This window comes from Taeniopygia guttata, chromosome 1 (assembly GCF_048771995.1).
Source record: "Taeniopygia guttata chromosome 1, bTaeGut7.mat, whole genome shotgun sequence".
Taxonomy (NCBI): Eukaryota; Metazoa; Chordata; class Aves; order Passeriformes; family Estrildidae; genus Taeniopygia; species Taeniopygia guttata.
In genome coordinates this window covers 13,465,042-13,485,136 of record NC_133024.1, presented here as the reverse complement: position 1 = coordinate 13,485,136, position 20,095 = coordinate 13,465,042, and the positions used below count along the sequence as shown (strand labels likewise).

General features: G+C 38.5%; 1 long non-coding RNA gene across 4 annotated transcripts in view; it reads right to left on the bottom strand.

Annotated features, from left to right (window-relative positions):
- Positions 1-20,095, bottom strand: part of LOC115493375 (uncharacterized) — a 151,365-nt gene that overhangs the window by 82,948 nt on the left and 48,322 nt on the right. For 2 of the 4 annotated variants that reach the window (XR_012053593.1, XR_012053596.1), the window contains exon 2: positions 2,045-2,083. This is a non-coding gene — a long non-coding RNA (uncharacterized lncRNA). Of the gene's footprint in view, positions 1-2,044; positions 2,084-8,295; positions 9,774-20,095 lie in introns of those variants that run through there. The other 2 variants (XR_012053595.1, XR_012053592.1) reach the window with 2 other exon arrangements.

Sequence of the window (20,095 nt, the reverse complement as noted above, 5' to 3'; positions counted from 1 at the left end):
AAAGCCTCTATAGTTCCATTTTCAAAACTCATAAGACTTATGGTATCAACTACACACAAAAATACCCCCATAAAATCAATCATTTTTATCAGAGATAAAAATGAAGCATCATGGAACTTAAGCTGGGAGCTGCATTAATGACCTTTAGCCTTCTCCCATGTTGCAGAGGGAACACAGCAACCATTGACAATATTCAATATGAGAATCTAACTTATTGCATACCTAAAAATAAAACAATTATGTCTGTTTTTAAAGGTGACTTTTTATTAACAGGGCAGACCTTCTCACCCTTGTGCCACAGTCAAGATTTCTTCATACTTGGGGGCTCAATAATCAAGCTAATCCAAAAATGAGTAATTGATGCTATTGCTCACTCTGAAGAAGTCTAGGCATTCACTTCTCATTGAGTAATGTCCCTGTTCAAAGGCTTGTGGAGTATCTTTATTCTGTTTAAGAGAAAGAAGTCAAGAAAATGAACAAACTAAACAAATCTCAGGTTGTGGTTGTGGAAGCATTTGTATCTGGATTGAAAGAAACCCTCTGGATTTCCGATTTATCCATTCAGATTAGGCAAGACTCATTAATTTGATTTGAGGGCTAAGAAGTCTGGACAACCAGCTCCTTTTTGAAGTGCTTTTCTGAGAGATGGCTGCAGATAACACAGGATGGGTGCTGTTATCACATCCAATCTCATCCCTTTCCTCATTAGCAGTGCTGCTTTCAGGACTCTTGGCCCAGTTCTCCACCTCTCTTTCCCCAGAGGGGGTAGGAAAGTTTTCCTTTCTATTTCATTTTTCTCTTACTCCATCCCATATACAAGAGCCTTTCGTAAACCTTTGTTCCCACAACCTTGGATCCAGGGCTCCTTCCCATCCCTCTTCCCTATTCTCTCTCCTGGAATCAAAATCAGAAAACAATCCCATTTGCATTCCTGAGAAATCACAAATAATTTCTGTAACTGACAATGTAATGTAAAATTCCAATTGGAAATAGCCTCCCAAAACAGAGGGAAAGGCTGCCCATGCTATGATCGCACACCACATACCATTCAAAAAACAATATTATGTGGAGATGACAGAGATGTTCAATAATTTTTCAGTTATGACAAGACAGGAATTTAATCTTGACAATGTTTATCCTCTTTTCATATTTTTTTTTTTTTAAGTTGCAATGAGATGGGCAAGCAACAGAGGAAAAAAAAATAGCATCTTGACTCTACTGAATTCTTACAGAACTTGCACAATGTTCAGGTTTCCATACATTATCTCCTGTGGGGGACCCCATCTGGAATCCCTCATGTTTACAGCAATCATAGAAGTCTCTATGGGTCTACCTCACTGAATAATTTCCATATCCCTTTTCATTTAAAGCTTGTTTATATACTGATTCAAATTAACAGGAAATCATCTGATTAGAATTCTAGATACTTCTCACTAGCTCTACTACAATTGGATTAATTTGAAAAAACACATAAACACCACTTACAGGCTGCTCTGTATATCTGATGAAAGAATTAACTGCTTGTGCAGATTTTGTCACAGGTTATTCAACAGTCATGGCAACTGCATTTCAAAAAAACCCAACATCCCAGCAAACACAAAGTTTTCTGGAACACATAAAGTCTCTTAAAAAACATATCTAAAAGAGCAGGAAGACGGTAGTAGGGTTTGAGATAAGACTTCCTTTGAACAGGCTGGGGCCTGCTAATGAAAACACATACACTCACACAAATCAAAATGACAGACTAAATATAAACATACAACAGAAATTAATAATAAATCCTTCCTCCAGCAGGGACATGAAATGAACAAAATGACTGTATGACCAATTAATGATAAGGCAACAAAAAGTACATTCAATGAAGGTGCAAACATAGCAGAGAAGCCAAATTATTTTTTAACACCACCGTTAGTCTGGAAAACACCCCAGATCACCATGGTCAAGTCCTTTTGGCTGTGAGATTTGTCAGAGGGTCCATATGAAATTGAAATCATTGCAGGAAAAGTCAAGACACAAATGGACAATACGAACAGTAGGGGCTCACCTGGACCAGATGGTGTCCACTCAGGAGTTTCAAGGGAACCTGAAGATGAAGCAGAAAAACAGCAGGTTATAAATTGTTATAAAACTGTGCTGATATGTGAAGATAAAAATAGGATGTCATTAGAAAATAAAATAAAATTAAGTCAAAGAAAATATGTCAAAGGAATAAGATGGAAGTCTGATGCCTGCACATGGTCAATTAGTAAAAGCCTTAATAAAAGATGAGAAGAAACTTGAACAAACATGATCTACCTGGCAAAATGCAATGTGTCTTTTCAAAGAGGCAGTGCTTAAAGACCTTTTTGGGCTGTCTTTATTGGATTTCAGCAGAAATCTAGATAAAGATCATATATAACAAATTCAGCCTTTCAAAATTTTTTTCAACAAAGTCTTTCAAAAAAGTTTTTGGGAACTAGATGGACACATGCAAGGGAAGAATTCCTGGCTCAATAATAGGCTTAATGATGGGATAAAGAAGATGTAATACGACAGGGTCTCAAGCAGTGAAAGAAAACCATCAGTGAAATTTCCCTGGGACCCCTGCTGTTCTATATGGCCATAAATATAGCCTCCCAAAGGGGGCCAGTGGTGAGCTGACAAAGTTTGCTGATGATACTGAGTTATTAAAGTAAGAAGGACAAGATTCATGAAAAATTGCAAGAAGATATTATGAGACTGAGCTGAGAAGAGGATGAGCAATAAAATGTCAGATGCTGTTCAATATAGGTAAAAGTACAGTTAGTCAGACAGGAGAAAAATAATCTCAACTCCACATTTAAAGTGATGGCTGCTGAGCTGAGCATTGCAGCTTCAGAATGTGATCTTTCAATTGTGATAGACAATGCTCTGGAAATGCCTGCTCACTGCTCAATAGTAGTTGAAAAAGACAAATCACAGTTAGAAACTATTTCAAAATGGAGAGAGAACTAAATGGAGAACTCCATTATTCCATTGTATAAACCCATGGTATCCCCATATCTTGAATGTTGGCTATTCCTTAACCTCAGAACAAATACAGTAATATGAAATATGTAGACAAAAAAAAACCAAAACAACAACAACAAAAAAAAAAAACCAGAAAATCAAAGGTGTAGATCAGCTTTTGCATAGGGCACAATTAAGATAAGAATCTGTGCCATGGAAATTAAGTGTCTGAGGGAGCATATGAGAAAAATTTTCACTATCATTGCTGGTAAGAAAAGAATGTCTAGGAATAAACTGTTGAATTTTTTCTGAACAGAATCAGATCTAGGAGCATGAAATAAAGGTAACAGGAGACTCCTCACACATATTATGGGATGCAAAATCTGGGTTCAAGCAGAGACAGACCCTAGAAGAGAAATCAGATACTAAGCAGAAGGAGACAGACTTAGCATACAGTTTTCTGACTGAAAACAACTGGAGACCAGTAGAAATAGTGTTTTGAAACATCCCCCATCTTTACCCTGCTTTTATTCTTCCTTGAACTTTCACTTATAGGCTCCTACAGGGTCAGACTACAGAACTTTTGGTCTGACCCAGCATGATTGTCTTTATGCGTTCATGGCTTTAGGCTGCAAGGCATGGAACCTGAAACATATTAATATTTTCCCCTGTGTATTAAATAGATTACAAGTGAAGAATGAAAAGTAATTTGTAACTGCCTACCACTCCATACTGGAGTTTGTCCCATATCCAGTTCTCAGCCAAAAGGAGCACTGATCTCCCATATTGGGGCTGTTCATGCTACATAATCGGCTATATTTCTGTCACATATAGGCCAGAAACCTGCATAACAACTCTCTCTGTTTTTACTAGCAGCAGGAGAAATATATGCTTAATTTTTTATTTTTGCATGGAGCAGTCAGAATATTTCCCTTTGATTATTTAGATAGTGTAATGGTTGTTTAGCACACTGCAAGGAAAGAAAATGTTAGAGATTATGGCCGAACTACTTTTAAAAAAACATCTGGACAAATAAAATATTTACATTGAATAGATTTCACATTGCAGTGCCTGGGAATTGGCAACAAACATTACAAATCATGAGCAATATAGAGAATACAGAATTTAATTAACAAAGCTAAAGATGGAAAAGAAAGCACACTGATATATGGAATGTGGCTCTCAGCTTCAATATTCAGCAATAAAATAACAAGTCAATGCTTCTAAACCAATCTGAAATGAGTGAAAAACAGAAACAACATAGTTGGAAGGTTATATTTCAAAATGCAATTAGTGTCAGAATATTTCAGAACTACTAAAAGCAAATAAGTCACCAAGTTCAATGCAAAAGGAAACACACATGACAAAGAAGTAATTTAGAGAGGGAAACAACTCATTATTTTTATTATTTAAATCTAATCATCATTAGATTAATTTAGGGAAAATTAAATGAAAGCAAAATACTACATCTTCATATTGCCAATTAATTGGTGTCAAAGAAATTTTAATTTACTGGAAACAATCCCTTCTGTGCAATTAAAGGGGGAAAAAAATCTTATTATGTATGTTAAATAGTAGCTTTCACTGTAAAATATAGCTCTCCAAAGATTAACCATGGTTTAAATGAAGGACTACAGAACAGGATTTCCTATGTTCTATATTAATGAAATTAAAACAAAAAAACCTCTGAAAGAAGGGCTATGTGCATATATTCTACAAGAATACCAAACTTTATCTATTACTTTGTTTTTAGGGATCTTTTGGACAAAACTAGTATTTTATTGTGCAAAATACTGAGAGGCGCTTTCAGAAAACACATGCTCCAGCACGACTGCCAGGTGGCTGCTCACATTAAATCAGAATCCAAACATTTGCAGGGTGCTCCCACAAAGCCACGGTGCCGAGCATGGCCAAGATGTCATTTACATGACTGAGCAAGAGGCTCCACCTCCCCTTGGCGGTGACAAGTGCCTTGTGCATCCTGAGCATGTTGAGAACCCACTGGCAAGGTGGAAATTTGCAGTGCTTCAGCCCAGACCAACCTCCTCTACAGAAAATTCACAGGCACTTCAGATGAAAACCTATCAGGAATAGAGACTTTTCTCTTAACTGCTACAGGTTGAATACAATAGCAATGGGCAAATGTTCACATTTTTTTGATGGGTGCTTAGGTTCAGAGAAGATCATCTCTCGTCTAGAAACATGTCTGGGAAACATGTCCCTGAGACACAGGGAGACCAAGTGACCTCCTTCTTTCCAGTCAGCCAAGAAATGTGCCATCCTTCCAGTGCCTTTCACTGCAGCTGTTTTGCTGTAGCCAGGAACTACAGACAAATGGCAACATGTAAGAATGAAAATATGAGCTTTGTATTGCTTTGAGCCTTCCAAATTCAGGCTCAGCTGTAGGTCTGTGCACAGTCAGACCAGTTGCTGTTTTAGCCAAACTAGTTCACCCATCTCTAATCAAGATGCTAACAATCAGCTGCATTGATCCTCTTGCATTCAGCACACAGCATTTCTGATATGCCTGTGAAGGCTGACCCAGAACAGAGGCTAGAGAGAGCTAAAGAATAAAGCAGGTATTTATTAAAAGGCCTCAATCGATGCACCTTGAACAGCACAAGAGCCTAGCCAGGGTTACACCCAAGATAAACCAAAATGGTCACAAAATGGACAACTGGTCCATGACGACCAGTCCCAGGGTGTCACACTTCTATAAGTTCTGGTCCATTTGCATATTGGAATTAATGGTACAATTATAGCTTTAACTTATGAAATCCCATCCTTCTTGTTTTTCTCTCTTCAGTCCACCATTGTTTATGCTCTTAAGGCTGAAATTTAGATCATTTATCCTTAATCCCCAACTGCAGAAAGAATTATTTTATCTGCCTACTCTGTGAAGAGAGCTTATCATCCCCTAATCTAAAGCCCATAAAAATACACTAAAGAAGAAATCTCAAAAATATAAAAACTAAAACCTTAGGCATCATCTGTGCTCCACAGAAGAAGATCTCACTTTAGACCACGCTCAGCCAAGAGGGTTTTTCTATCAGGAATCCACAGGTGTGAGCTCTTTGGCTCAGGCTGATTGTGTATCCCTTGGATGACCACTCAGACCTGTGCAGGGTTGAGAATAAGCCCTGTGTACACCACGGAGCAGGAGCAAACACACCTAATTAGCCCCTCATGCTTCCTCCCCAAAGCACTGCTCCCTCCTTGAGCCTTGGCCTGCAGTTTTCATCACAGGGTAGAGGAGGGACATTTTCCCACTCCAAAGGGGTCATCGCAGACTCCTCCCCTCGGGTCTCTCCCTTCCTGATCTCCCTGGGCAGCTTTCCAGGGTAATTGAGTGTTCCTGCTCCAAGGCTCCAGACAAGTTAACTAAAGGAAATGAATGAGAAGCTGGGAAGAAGAGTCCAGCACCACAGCATGTTCCCATGTCCTGGGGATTTGTCATATGAGTGAGAACCTGAGCAGAGCACACTGTGCCTGCCATTTGCTCCAGATACCCTCATTTCTCTACTCTTAATCAGTATTCAGATGAGCACTGCCCACAGAGCCACAAGGAGAATGTCCTCTCACCCTTGATTTAGGCTGAGCTGAGAAGTCTGGTTTTGATGAACCACCTGGCTACACCTCACAGTGGAAATCCATCATGGATTCCTGGCCCTTTGGAGGAGGGATCAGGGTTTGCTTTGCTCTTGCATGCATGCAGTCCTCTGCAGAAAAGGTAAATAAATAGTCCTTAAACCAGGTCTAGAAAGATTCTTTTAGAGTTGATGTCAGGAAGTACAGCAGAATAAAAGGTGACTGTGCCCTCACCAACCTTTCAACTACAAAAAACAGAGGAAAAGTTTCATTACCAGGCTTTTGCAGGAAACCATGCCACAGAAATGAAGAAATTGTTTTGCATATCTACACTGCCACAAAATTTACTAAAGTTAGCACATTTCTTAGCACCTATTAAGAAAATGTGAGTATCAAAATAGTAATTGACACAAAGCAAATGGGGATGGTGGCCATGAGCATATCTATGATGTATATTTTGTGATGGGCACATATAATACAGGCAGAATTGCCAAACAACAGTAGATTAATTTTTTTCTTAAAACATTAAAAACTAGAGAAGCTTGTCCAGGAAATTTTCTGATGAAGGAGGATCCCAGATCTCTCACTGCATGGTGGGATCTTTATGATAGCTTCAGCAAAAGGATACATTAATTTAGTGCAGGGAAGGTGGAAAGAATGAAAAACCAGGAAACCACAAGGCTACCTTGAGGCTACAGACTCTCTGGAAACAAAACACTGTTGCATTTTCTTTTCTGCTGCAGAGCCCATGATGGCCCTCCAATTGTGTTTGATTTACCTGAATTCGTTCAGACATCACAAGGAGCCCTCAAAGAGAGGCCATGTGGCACACAGAACCGACAGCTTCCATGGGCTGTCTGAAACACATCTTGGAGCTCAGGCTCCTCCAGCAATTACACTGTGATAAGAAATCATTTCCTGTAAACTTCAGCCCCGAGTAACTCCTCATGGTCCGTTTGAGACAGTGTTTGTTTTCCCTGCTGTAATTTTTCAGACACTGTCATACTCTATTTACTCACATTGCCGTGGCTTTTGGAAGATTTAATTTTAATTGATATTTTACTGTTCTAAGGTAATTCTACACCATTATTCAGTAATATATGTGCACATGCTTCTTTTATAAATATATTGTCAGATACACGTATTGTAATGTTGACTCTTTTCAAATTAAGTTTTAGATATTTTTAATGGCAAGGAAACTACTGATATATATTCATGGATAGAAAGGTGTAGTGTAACCTCCACCCATCCAAAATAAATCACTATTTGTTCCTTAAAACCACTATTCTCCAAAATTGCTATATAATTAATTACTCAGTGCCCATGCTCAGGGGATACATGTATTTCTTTCATTTGATTGAGCAAGCTCTGAGACCTCAGTCAGTTTAGCACAATACCAGTAGGTGGAGTAATGGTAAAGCAAATATCTGCTTCAGCTATTTATATTTATAAACAGCCATTTTTAATATCTTTTTGCCGAGATTTGCATGAACTAGTTGTACATATAAATATCTGCCAGAAACATCTATACATAGAAAGATATATTACTTACATGCACATACTTAAAAACATATAGATTAAAAGAAAATACTTAAGCCATGAAGCACTTTGTGCTAAATCTAGCATTCTGTGCAGTTTTCTTCAATTTCTCTGTATTGGGTAATACATTTTGTGAATTGTGCTACAAGAAACCCTGCATTCCCACACACTTAAAGAGAGCTGAAGGGAGCAAGGACTCACTGCAAGTTCCACTCTGGTATTGAGGTCAGCTGGGATGTGAGAGACAGCTTTGGTTAATAGTGTCATGTCCTTGCCAACCTGCCGCTGTGCAGCGCGCCCAAAGCCTTCAGCACCCTGGATAGGAGCATCATTAGCAAGACCTGTGTCCGTGTCAGGGTGGAGGGTGCCTGTCATGGGTGAATGCCCTGACGTGAAGTAAAAGTTTCTATAGATGCAGCTGATGTTATTTCTTCCTCTCCATTGCATAAAATCCTCCCAGCTATTCACCAGGACTTCAGATAAACACTAGCAACTTCCAAGATTTCAGGTAGGCAACAGAGCAGAGCCTTAACAAAGGCTGAAGAGCTCAAAAATCACTGCAACAGCTTGGTCTCCTAAAACAGTAATTTTCAGCTTCAATTTAAAGCCACTCCCATAGGTGCTATCAAAATATAGAAACTTCAGAAAATGAAACCAATGTGCACTGAAAGAAATAGATGCATTTGGACTGCAACCTGTAGTTTTTGCTCAGGCAGAATTCCTCCTACCAGTCAGATGCAGGGTGGTTTTTTTCCCCTTTCTGATAAAACAAGCAGGCACAAGTCCCTCAGTCAGTATAAGAAGAAAACTTCTCAGTTATTATTAATGTCTTTTCTGAGTCACAACATTCAGATAAGAAGTGCAGTACACTTCTGTACAGCTATCTCAGAATGATGTCTGAATCATAATAAAGAGAATACATTCCCTAATATCAGCGTTCATTTTATAAAATTACTGAAAGTGAGCTTTGAATGCATGCAAAAATTAAAAACTTGGTTGGGTTATCTCTATCATTCTTCACTAGGAGATTCACAAAAAAACCCCATATGTGCAGGAGTCTAATTTTGCTCTTAGTGATCATAATAAATTGCAAATACCAACACAAAAGAAGAAAAAAAAAAGGACAAGATTGTCTCTTTAAAATTAATATAGGTCTTAGGAACTGTAAATATCAGACTCATTATATGCACTACCTAGTATTGGTAAGGTTATTTCCCCTATCACCATTTGCTTTATGGAGCTCCCCACCAAATACACAAGTTCAAGAAAAAACATTTTCTCACATTAATTTTAAAATACTGAATCCATCTGTGTTACCTTCTCCAGGATTGCTCAAGCTCATTATAATTTTACTCTGATTCTGTTTGTAAATTACTTATGATTCATTTGGGGTTTTTTTAATCCTTCCTGTATGCAGTATTCAGTAAACTAAGAGTACCTGTACTCTTGCCCCTGCTAATGCAAGCACTGCAGTGCAATCATCTTCCACCTCTCTATTTTTCTCAGGGAGGAAAGGGGGATGTTCGGAATTACAGATATTTCAAACTAACCACCCATTTTCTGTCAGATAAAATATAGTCATACCCCTGAAAACAAACATAACCTCAGCTTATACCAGAGAAAGCAAGTGAGCAAAAGATGAGGGTAAAATATACCACAATCATTCAATAAAAAGAGCTGGAATATTAAGGGAGTCATGAATTAGCATGTTCTCAAGAGATCACACTCGAAATATCTGACATGTTTTGACACATATGGAAAGAGTAAATGAGCTTGAAAGTTAAAGTAGAAAGGGAGGTTTTGCAGAGCTGTTGCCTCATTTAGGGCTGCATTCTTCAAGCTCCTGTGCCCCTCTGGCAGCTCCTGCAGCCTTGCCAGTGGAAAGAGTCAGCCAGGGCACAGCCTGCACAGGAGGGGAGGTGACCTCAGCACTGGCCCCCTTTGGCAGCCAACAAAGCCGAAGACAAGCCCCCCCAAAACCCAAGGCAGCACAGGCAGGTGCAAGGCAGTGAGGATGGGGCCAGGGTAGAGGTAAATGTGCTGCACAGGGTTGTTGTGGCCTTTTCTCAAAAGGTAACCCCAGTTCACCCTCTGCACTGCTCCTTGCTTGCTGCTATGCTGGCTCTCCGTTCCTTCTTGCTTTGAAGCAGCAAAAGGTATGACTGTCTGGGAAAGAAAACCCCACCTTTTTTAGCAGCTGAGTGCATGAAATTCAGTTCACATCTGATCATTTGCAAAAAGGGAGTGCAGAGGGGGTAAGCTTGTATCACACACTGACACTCATTCTTCTGCATATCACATACCACTGGCAGAACAGGACCTACTACCTGAATTTCAGGCTTGTTTTTTTCAAAAGAGACAAAAATGTCTTTATTCTTCTTCACCATGTGTTTCCATCTTAATTGAGACCAAAATTGTTTTCTGCAGAGGCTTTTATTCTCATTTCAGGAGGATTTAGACCGAACAGGAATTCCCCCAATTTTCAAAATGATCACCTACTGTTACTCCAAGGTTACAAACTAAGTGCTCAAAAACCAGAACTATTTTGAGAAAAATCATACTATCTGCACTAATTTTCTAATAAATCCATGTACATGTCCTCGTTTCATTGTTTTATCCCACCCTTTCTTTTTCAGGTAGTGAAAAATTTCTGTGAGAAGGGCATTGACCCTACTGTAGTCTCCTATCTTCTCACAAGGAATCCTGTCTGTAGGGAAAAAAAAATCCTGTAGCATTTATGGCAAGAGCTTTCCTTTTCCACTGATGACAGAAAAGATGAATCAGGTCAGTTTTGCACTCCTCCTTAATCTGACTACAGAGTTTCCAGATTAGCTTCCACCTTGCCATTCACAGCTATACACAGCATAAGGTTGGGAGGTCTGACATGAGGGGGTTAGGGGATGATTTAGTGCATGTATTTGCCCTTTTGATTTGCTTATTGATGTCTCCAAGTCCAGAGAGCTCCTTTGCATAAATCTTATCTGATGCTGCCCAGCAAGGTAAGCTCACAATAGAGCAGTCCCTTCTGCTGGTGCTATTCCATTACGCTGCATCCCATTTCTGTGCCTGTGAGGGGCTGGGTCTCTGTGTCATGGTTTGCAGCATTTCATACATTGCTCCCTGGGCTCAGAGCCATGGAGAAAAGAGAGTTTAGAAACCAGAAAGGAAGTGGGTCTTAGTCAGATTTGCTATGAGGCAGAAATCAAGGGCAAGGCTGGAAGCTCTTGGCAGAAAATGAGATGAGAGGAAGTGAAGTGAGGGCAGAGGGGCATGAATAAAAAACAGACCTCTTCTGAGAACTTGAATATACTGCAGGTGAAATCCAATATTTAGCAGAAATATTTTTCTTTCCTAGAAGAACTGTAAAAAACTAAGCCCTGTATGCAAATCTTAGGCTTATAGATTAATTCAGGTTGGAAGTGACCTTGGGAGGTCATCTGCTCCAACCTCCAGCTCACAGCACAGTCAGAACTGAATCCATCCCCACTCTGCATTTGTGAACAGGCATGTAATGAATATCACATCCTCAAACAAGTATCCTGGTCCAAGGAAAAAATAAATAAAAAAATCACATCCTAAAGCAGCTTGACATCTGCAAGGTAAAGGATGCATCCAGCAGTAGCTAACATAGGTATTCATTACACTATCACTTCAAAGCACAGCTTTCACATGTTAGCAGCAGCCTTCCTACAGCTTTGCCTTATCTGCAGTAGCACAAAATTTCAAGTAACATGCAGAAAAATGAGCTACAGCAATGTTTCAGTGGTAGAGGGATCAGAGGAAACCTCAAGAAAGATGTGAGAGAAATGTCCTTAGAGTCCTCCTAAATTTTCTATATAGAACTGCAAAATATGCTATAGCAAGAAACATGATTCCCCACAGAGTTCATGTAAATGAGAGCTCTAAAAATGTGTGCTAGATACCAGAGGATTTGTTCATTATTAAACTTATATTGTGTTTACCTGTGTAGTGAAGATTGAGGAAGACTTAATTGCATGCTATGTCCTTGCCCTCTGACCTTCATGTTAATTACATTTTGCTGTAGTGAGAAATAGATGCACCATTTCCCTTATTTCCCTAGGACTGAGACAGTTATTAATTCCTAATAAGATAGCTTTTTCCATCTGCAGAAGGCTATATTTTCTTTTCATTGCATGCACAGTACTCCCAGAAGCTTTTCATTTGCATATATTGGAGATCACTTCACCCATTTAACACTTCCAAAGTAAACTTCTTTAGAGCCACCGTGTGGCTGTGCTCTGGGGTTTAATCTCTTCTTGTAATTATTCTATTCCTGTAATTCCTGGTCTGTAATTATAACACCCACAGAAATCACCAAGATGAGGAGGTGTGTATGTGTGTGTGTATATATATATATATATCCTCACACATATGAGTGTGCATGAGAAGCATGGCTGCTGGGTGTCTTCACTGAGGTTCATATTTTGAGATGTTAAATGTAAAGACTGGTCTTCAACGTGCTTCCCACTCTTCCTGTGGAGCTGTTTTTGCCATGTCGTGTGGATTAGTTTCCAACAAAGGTGAGGTTCTTTTCTGCAGAAGTAAAGATTTCCTTTTTTTTTTTTTTTTTTAATCTTTAAGAATGTTCTCTTTATTTCAGATGGGATATTAATTGAAATTATATTCTACTCCCATCTTCACCTACTAGCTTAATAGTCATCACATTGCACAAATTATTTTTAATACCTTGAAAAATTCATTAAGTGAACAAAAGATCCTGACATAAGTCAAAAGATTTTTTTTTTTCCTCAAATGTGAAGTTAATAAAAAAGGACTCTAGAATATTAAGGTCTACTTCTTAAGCCAACTTTCTTCCCATTTTAAAGAAGGGTCTTTCTGGTTATTTCCAGCAAATTTAGACACTAAGCTCTGACCAAAGATATTATTAAATCAGACGACTTTAATATGTGCCGACCTTCCAACAAAAAAGGAGATTTTCAGAATAAGACTTGTTTTCTTTGTTAAGCGACTGAGCACAGAAGGCAGCAGTTAAGCTCCTTCTTAGATTTCAAGCAGGGGAAAAGCTGCCATTTATAAGAGGACTTCAGTCCTCAGAAAAGTCTCTGCCACAGAAGCAAATAAAACTGGATGGAGAGGGAAAGAGAAAGCATAGCCTGTATGGTGCCAGCGGAAGCATCATGCCCTGCTGGAGCCTGTAGAGGTGCTGAAAAGGCTGAAAATCAGTTGTTGTCACCAGCAAAGCTCATTTTCTCTGAACTGTCAAGCATGAAGAACATATCCTTGTCTTCCTTTAAGTTCAAGACAGCTCTCCAGTGCTGGTGTACTCGAGTGGGTTTACATCCACACGTGCACCCCTATGAACCAGAATTATCATCAGGCTTCCCTATTGATAAAGAAAAAAAAACAAACCAAAAAACACCTAAAAAACCCCAAACTTTCTGCCTTTTCTCTCACCTTACAACCCCAACAAGATTTGGCATTTGAAGGAATTGATCCAGTGAAAGCCTGTGATAACATGGATTTGGGACAAGAGGCAATTTGTGTTTTGTGATAATCATTGAGAGCAAAGCAGCAGGGTATTGGACAGATCCATCTATCTCCCCACAAAACTATTTTCTCCAAGTCCCCCCAGCCCAGAAATCAATTTTAACATAATTTCCCACTCCCTGGTCAGTGGCAGTTCAGCTTGCCTTGCCAGGAGCTTTAGGACAGGACTGGTGAGGGAAGGACACACCCCTGTGCCTGGCATTGTCACACTCCCTGCACTACTCAATGCCAATTAGTTTGAGGCCATTGTGAAATTACCAACAGGAATTTAGTTCATGTTAACACTTAACAGACTTGCCATAACAAAACAAAAAAAAAAGGAACGGCCTTTTTTAGCAAAAAGCTCTTTCCTTTTACTGTTAAATCTGGTTTTGCATACAGTGTAAACACTGAAACTGGCATGTGTTTACTTACAAAGCATTGTTTTTTTCCTATCAATTTGAGATTTTCAAAGATAACTAGATCAGTCAGAAATCAATAGAATTCCCCACAGATGGGCAGGAGTAACTCAATATGTCATATCTTACATTGCTTTTTCTCAGGTTGCTCTACATTCATCCATTCTATTTGACTGGTGTGTAAAATTATCCTTTCCAGGGAGTCAGGGGGCAACAGCAACAGAAAACTTCTCAGCCCTCCCAGGCTTGACTTGGAATCCAGTAGGATTGAGCACATGTCTAAGTGCTATTTCATGTGAACTGGCACCCTTCATGGCTCTTAAACTTTCATGAGCATGCATTTGTCTGACTGTGCAGAGCAAAAGTGGTGGGAAGGTTAAATAAACCGAACACATCTGAAACTTCTTTTTCCTTGCTGCATTTCACTGCAATGCAAAAATGTCTCCACTTAGAAACAATCAAGCTTTTCATAAAAAAATTACTGGTTGGCTGATTCTCATATAGCCTGAAAATACTTCTACAGCTCATTTTAGTAAAGGGCCCTCCATAGTTGAGGTATTTATCCAGCTATGCTAAACATCCCAACTTAACAGCAGTGGTTGACTAATCAAAACTGTAGCACGGTAACATCCCAGACATGCACTAGAGCCTAACATATAATGCACTGCAAAATAATTCTACCCACCCCTTTAAAACATATGACATGAGTGCAGGTCTTATTAACTCTATTTGACTTCCATATCCATATTTCATATTGCAGAGGAGCTTCAAGCAACCTAATGTGATAGGATCATGAAAATTAATTAAATCTTTGGCCTTTCTACTCTGATTTCCAATTACCATCCAGTGCAGTGATCATATTCTCATATATGGCTGAGGTAATCCACTATTTTTTCCACTAAAACAAACTTCTGCATTGCTAATCAAACAAGGTACACTAATAGCAGTTTGTTTGGTTTAGCCTGAAGTCCATAAGATCTCTGAAAGGTTAGATTCAAAAAAATTCTAATAATCCACATCATTGCATCAAGGAAAGTTAGGCTAAAGCTACCAGTTAAAATAGGCAAGAGAAAACCACCAAGTTTGATATTTGATACAGCAAAAGAACAAGTAATGAACTTATGACACACTACTACCTTTATCATCTAAGATTTCAACCTTCTTTCCTGGCTTGGAGTTGATTTTTTTAAAAATTCATAGATGGCATCATAAACTTTGCAGCTGTAGGCCTCAACACCAGGTTAAGAATTGCATAATGATGCCAAAATGGTTTCTACTTTCATCGTTTAGCGCACATAGTCTTAAATCCAAACAGGGTTGTTAAAGATTAAAAGCAAAATAAATGGTCTTAAAAAGACAGATAAGCTAAATTGTTACAGATTATACACGTCTCAGTTCAAAATCATTAATGGTTCTCAGAGTAAGAGATTAAAGGACAAAAATAACCTAATTAGAAAAGATTTACAGTGGGGAGTTGAATTATTTGTGCTCAGAGCAAGGCAGGATTTGATCTGAAGCACATGACAATGCATTGGCAGTGGTGAGGATGACCAGGAATGTTAACTAGCACAGCTCTGCCCTAAACCAATCAAAATTGTGTGAAGAACAGCTGAAAACAGTTTGGACATGGCATCTTGCATATGATGTCTGAGAACTTTGCTCACTTTGCATTGTCTGAACAAAAGGAATGTTTAATTATGAGTTTTCAGAGATTTCTTTCACTATACCTGTAGCATGCAAAGCAGTGAATTTCAACAGCAATTTTCAACAAAAGCATGTATATTTATAAGCAACTCTTATGCTATATTGTGAAGGGAATTCTGAATAAAAGGTAGCTATACTACCAGCGTTGGATGATTTCTTAGCCATCAGCAGGGAAGCTGCAAAATAACTTTGACTGAACTGAGCACTCAAGGGTAAATTCAGATTTCAGTTACCCGTGTGTAATGCCAGTGATTTGCATTCAAGAAGCTGTGGGTAAAATCTGGCTTCAAGGAAATAGCTTGTGTTAGTGCCATAACCTTTGTTTTACAGGAAGCACAGCATTTGGCCCAGAGGAAAAATATACTTCTTGTAAACCAGGTAAGCAAACGGGCACAAACCTGCTCAAGACATCACCAGCATAAATCAGAAATAATCTCATTTCCATTTAAAAAGAAACTAACACTCTATGAAAGAGAAGTCTGCATGGTTGTTCTGATTTTGGTATTAGAGAGGGATTTTGGATTGTACTCCTTGGATGGGTGACTAAGATCTGCCTTTTTCATTCAAATTCATTTGTAATTTACCCATTAGATGCTGATAGTTGGAATCTAAAGAATTTATTGCTAGATTTCATTAGCTATTAAATTTTCCTATAATCAGCTTCACCCATTCATGGCTACAGCAACACTGGTCAATGTTAATATCATCAAGATCTCTGCCTTGATTAAATATCTCAGGGTGGGCCCAGAACATTTTTGCTTTCAAACTCTCTTCAAAAAACAAATTGTGACACTGTCAAATAGAAAACACTCAGGGAGTAGTTAATCATATCCTTGAAAACAACACGTTAAAATAAAAAATGCATTTTTGAATTATTTTTCAGTGCAAAATTGCTTACATTTCTGGTAGTGTTCATGCTTTCATCATTATCCTATTCTTCATTTTCATATGTTCAGTGGGTCACTTTCAGCCCAGCTTCTGTCCACTGCATAAGATGATGGTGAGAAAAGCCTGAAGACCAAGGCTGAAGAATTTCAGTGTACTTTTTGCTCCTGCCTGTGGTCAACCTGCTGGTCACAGGACAGCCATGCTGCATTAAATCTATTATATATTTTTATTGCTGGTTCTGGCCAGGAGGCACTGCATGAAGATGACACCCACTGCCTTGCCTTAGCCATGCTCCATTAGGAATGAGTAACAGAAATATCCCTGTGGGCACACTTCCCCTTGCTAGCACATTGCCTAAAATTCCAACTCAAAATTCAGCTGGTATCACTGTATTTATCACTGTTAATAACTACACGTGAAATGCTTATGAAATTATGCTAGCACTTCCTCCTTATTTCCTGTGGTTAAATCACCTGTACAAAGAAGTTAAAAAATAATTTGCTTATCATTCTCTAGTTTATTTTTAACACCACTAACCTGTGCAAGCATGTGACTTAACTGCCACAAAGATTATATGCAGCCCTAAACACTGCTCTGAATATTTGTCTTCTTTCCCAACTCCTACCTGATCTACAGGCAAGGCTTCAGGTACTAACACAAGGAATAATTTTGTAACCCATTTTAAGCACAAAGAGGATTACAAATTTTTCAAAGAGGTGTTATATTCAAACCAGTATGAAAAGAATGATATGACACTAAATCTACAAATATCATAATTATTTTGTTTTATAAAATCTTTAGACAGCAAACAAATGGATATTCTATATTTATAGAGATGAGCAGCCACAAGATAAGGAAAAATAAAACCACAGGAATTTTTGTTTTATTGGTCTCTCTGGACTTGCTGCTGCATTAAAAAAAAATAAACCAAAACTAAAAAAAAACCCAAAAACCCAAGAAACAAAATATTCCCAGCCAACTAATAATAATAATAAAAAAGCTAATTTAAAAAAGAACAACCCAAAAATCCCACAAAAACCAAAACTCCAAGCAAAAAAAAAAACAAACCAAAAAACCAAAAAAACCTTTAAACAAAACTTCAGTTGTTCTACTACAATGCTAAATAGAAAAACAACAGGGTATTTTCAAGTTACATTAAAAAAGACCTCAAACACACTCTGTTTCCATAGCTTTAGTACTTTTATCAATATGATCATGAATGACTGAACTTAATGTAAACAGAAATGAAGTCTGCATCTCAAAATCAAAACTAAAGCACAAAACAAATTTTGCATAAAATTTCAGCCTCAGAGGCTAAGTAAATGAATGTTCTCCTGCTAAGTTTCATTCCTGAGCCAAGAACACATCTTGCTTTCAAACTTAAAGTACAAATAAGAAATGTTTTTAATGAATTCAAATCATAATCATCCAGTCCCTGAGGACTGGGGAAGAATCAGTTTTGTCTGGTTTAGTCTATTATAAAGTAATATTATTCCCATTTGAAGGAGATGCATCATCTGTGAGGACTCCATCTAGTTCATCCTTCCAGAACATGAACATCTTTCCATTTTCACTAAGTTGCAGTTTCTCACAAATGCCATGTAATACATTTCCATGGGGGAAAAATAATAGAGATCTACCACCAAGAATCATGTCCTGCCGAGATGGTCATCTGTGCTCCACAAACAAGAGATCTTTGTACTTGCAGAGGTACATAATTCAGCAGGTTTCCCTTTTGTGTACCTACCCAAATCCCCCATGCTTGACGAGCAAACAGAGCCTGTGGAAAACACTGTTTCAGCTGAGCAGAGGGCTGCAGCTCGCCAGGCTGACTGCTCCCATCAGCACACAGAGCTGATCCCTGGGTACCCAAACCCGAGTTTGGCTGCAGAAACTTCTCCGCGTGCGAGAAGGCAGAAGCACGACCCACCTTTGCCAGAGTGCCGCGAGCTAAATTAAACATTCTGTGCTGAGCTCCTGCCTGGAGAGCCCAGCATGGGGATGGCCAGTGCTGCCTGTAATGGCACTGAGGGCACAGCTCAGCTCGCCTCCCTCCTTGCTCTGCTGAGCCCTGGAAAATTGTAGGAACTGGAGCTGGGTAACCTAAAGCTGGCAGGGCACCTGTGCAACCCACTCACTCTGAACTCTGTGGTTTTCAGCGTGGCTGTTCTTTCTCCATCCTGGTCATTGATAGTTAAGTGGTAATTAAGCATGAGACAAATCACTTCAAGGCCAGAAAAGAAAGCTGTATATCACTTTTATCCAATACGATAAATACAATTAAAAGGAACTATTGCTGTCTCTCTTAGTTTTCCTCCATATATATCAGCTGTCATTCCTTGAGCTTTAAAGTGCTTGAATAATAAACCTGCATGGAATTGAATTACTTCAGTAGCAAGTTGATTAGTTCCCACATCCAATAAAATGTCTGCGGTGTCTCATATATTTGGCATTTAATGTTGTAATTAATAAGTCTTGATCATGTGCCTCTTACAGCCACAGGTCAGTGACAACAGTGACATTCCCTTTCTCAGCAGGAAATTGAGCCTCCAAGACATTTTCCTAAGACACTTTCAATTATGATAAATTGTCAGATTTGCTTCAGTCATTTTGAGAACTACTTGAAGTATATCTTTCCAGGTAAAAGCAGTGCAAAGATATAAAGCAGAGTTGGTTGGAGTTTGTGAAAATCGCATTTTGGGGAGTATTTCAACTTTTTTAGGATCATTATAGATTCCCAGTGAAAGGTGTGCTTTTTCAAGTATGTGTCTTTCCAACTTAATCTAGCTTTTCCAGTAGAGTGCCAGGTACCAAATTGCTTTAAATCTGTGTAGCTCCATTGATTTCAATGGTACATGTTCAATTTATTCCACACAGGGATTTGTGCCTTTAATTTAATATGTTTTAAAGGCAATATTGAATATCATTTATACTCCTTTTCTTTTTAATGATGTATTCAAGATATTATTATTTATTTAACATTATTGTGGGATGTTATTTGCTCTATTTTTCCAATTATGTTGACGCCATGACCACTAAAATACTAGCAGACATACAAGGATAGAGGTATTTTTCTGAGTTATCATCTAAAACATGTGAGATCTAGTCCAGACAAAGGGTTGGGGGAAAAAAAGAAAAACAAAAAGCAATGCTATGAAGCCAACATTACTACAGCTACTTTGTCACCAACAAAAAAAATACACTGTTTTTTTTAAACTATTTGCAAAGTTACCAAACTCAGCATATCAAAAAATTTAAATACTGACAGCAAAATAAGCCTATGAATTTCTAATTGCTAGTAAGAATGAAAAGTTGCCTAAAAAAGGAGGGAAAACATTGCACTTAACACCTCTGATACAATATGCCAAGGGGATAGAGAGGCAGAGGGAAAGGAGGGGGAAAAAGCATCCTTAATGTTGCTTCCCTTCCCTGGATCTTTGTTCAGTTACACTCTCTGATCAAGAAATGTTTCCTCTGAATTG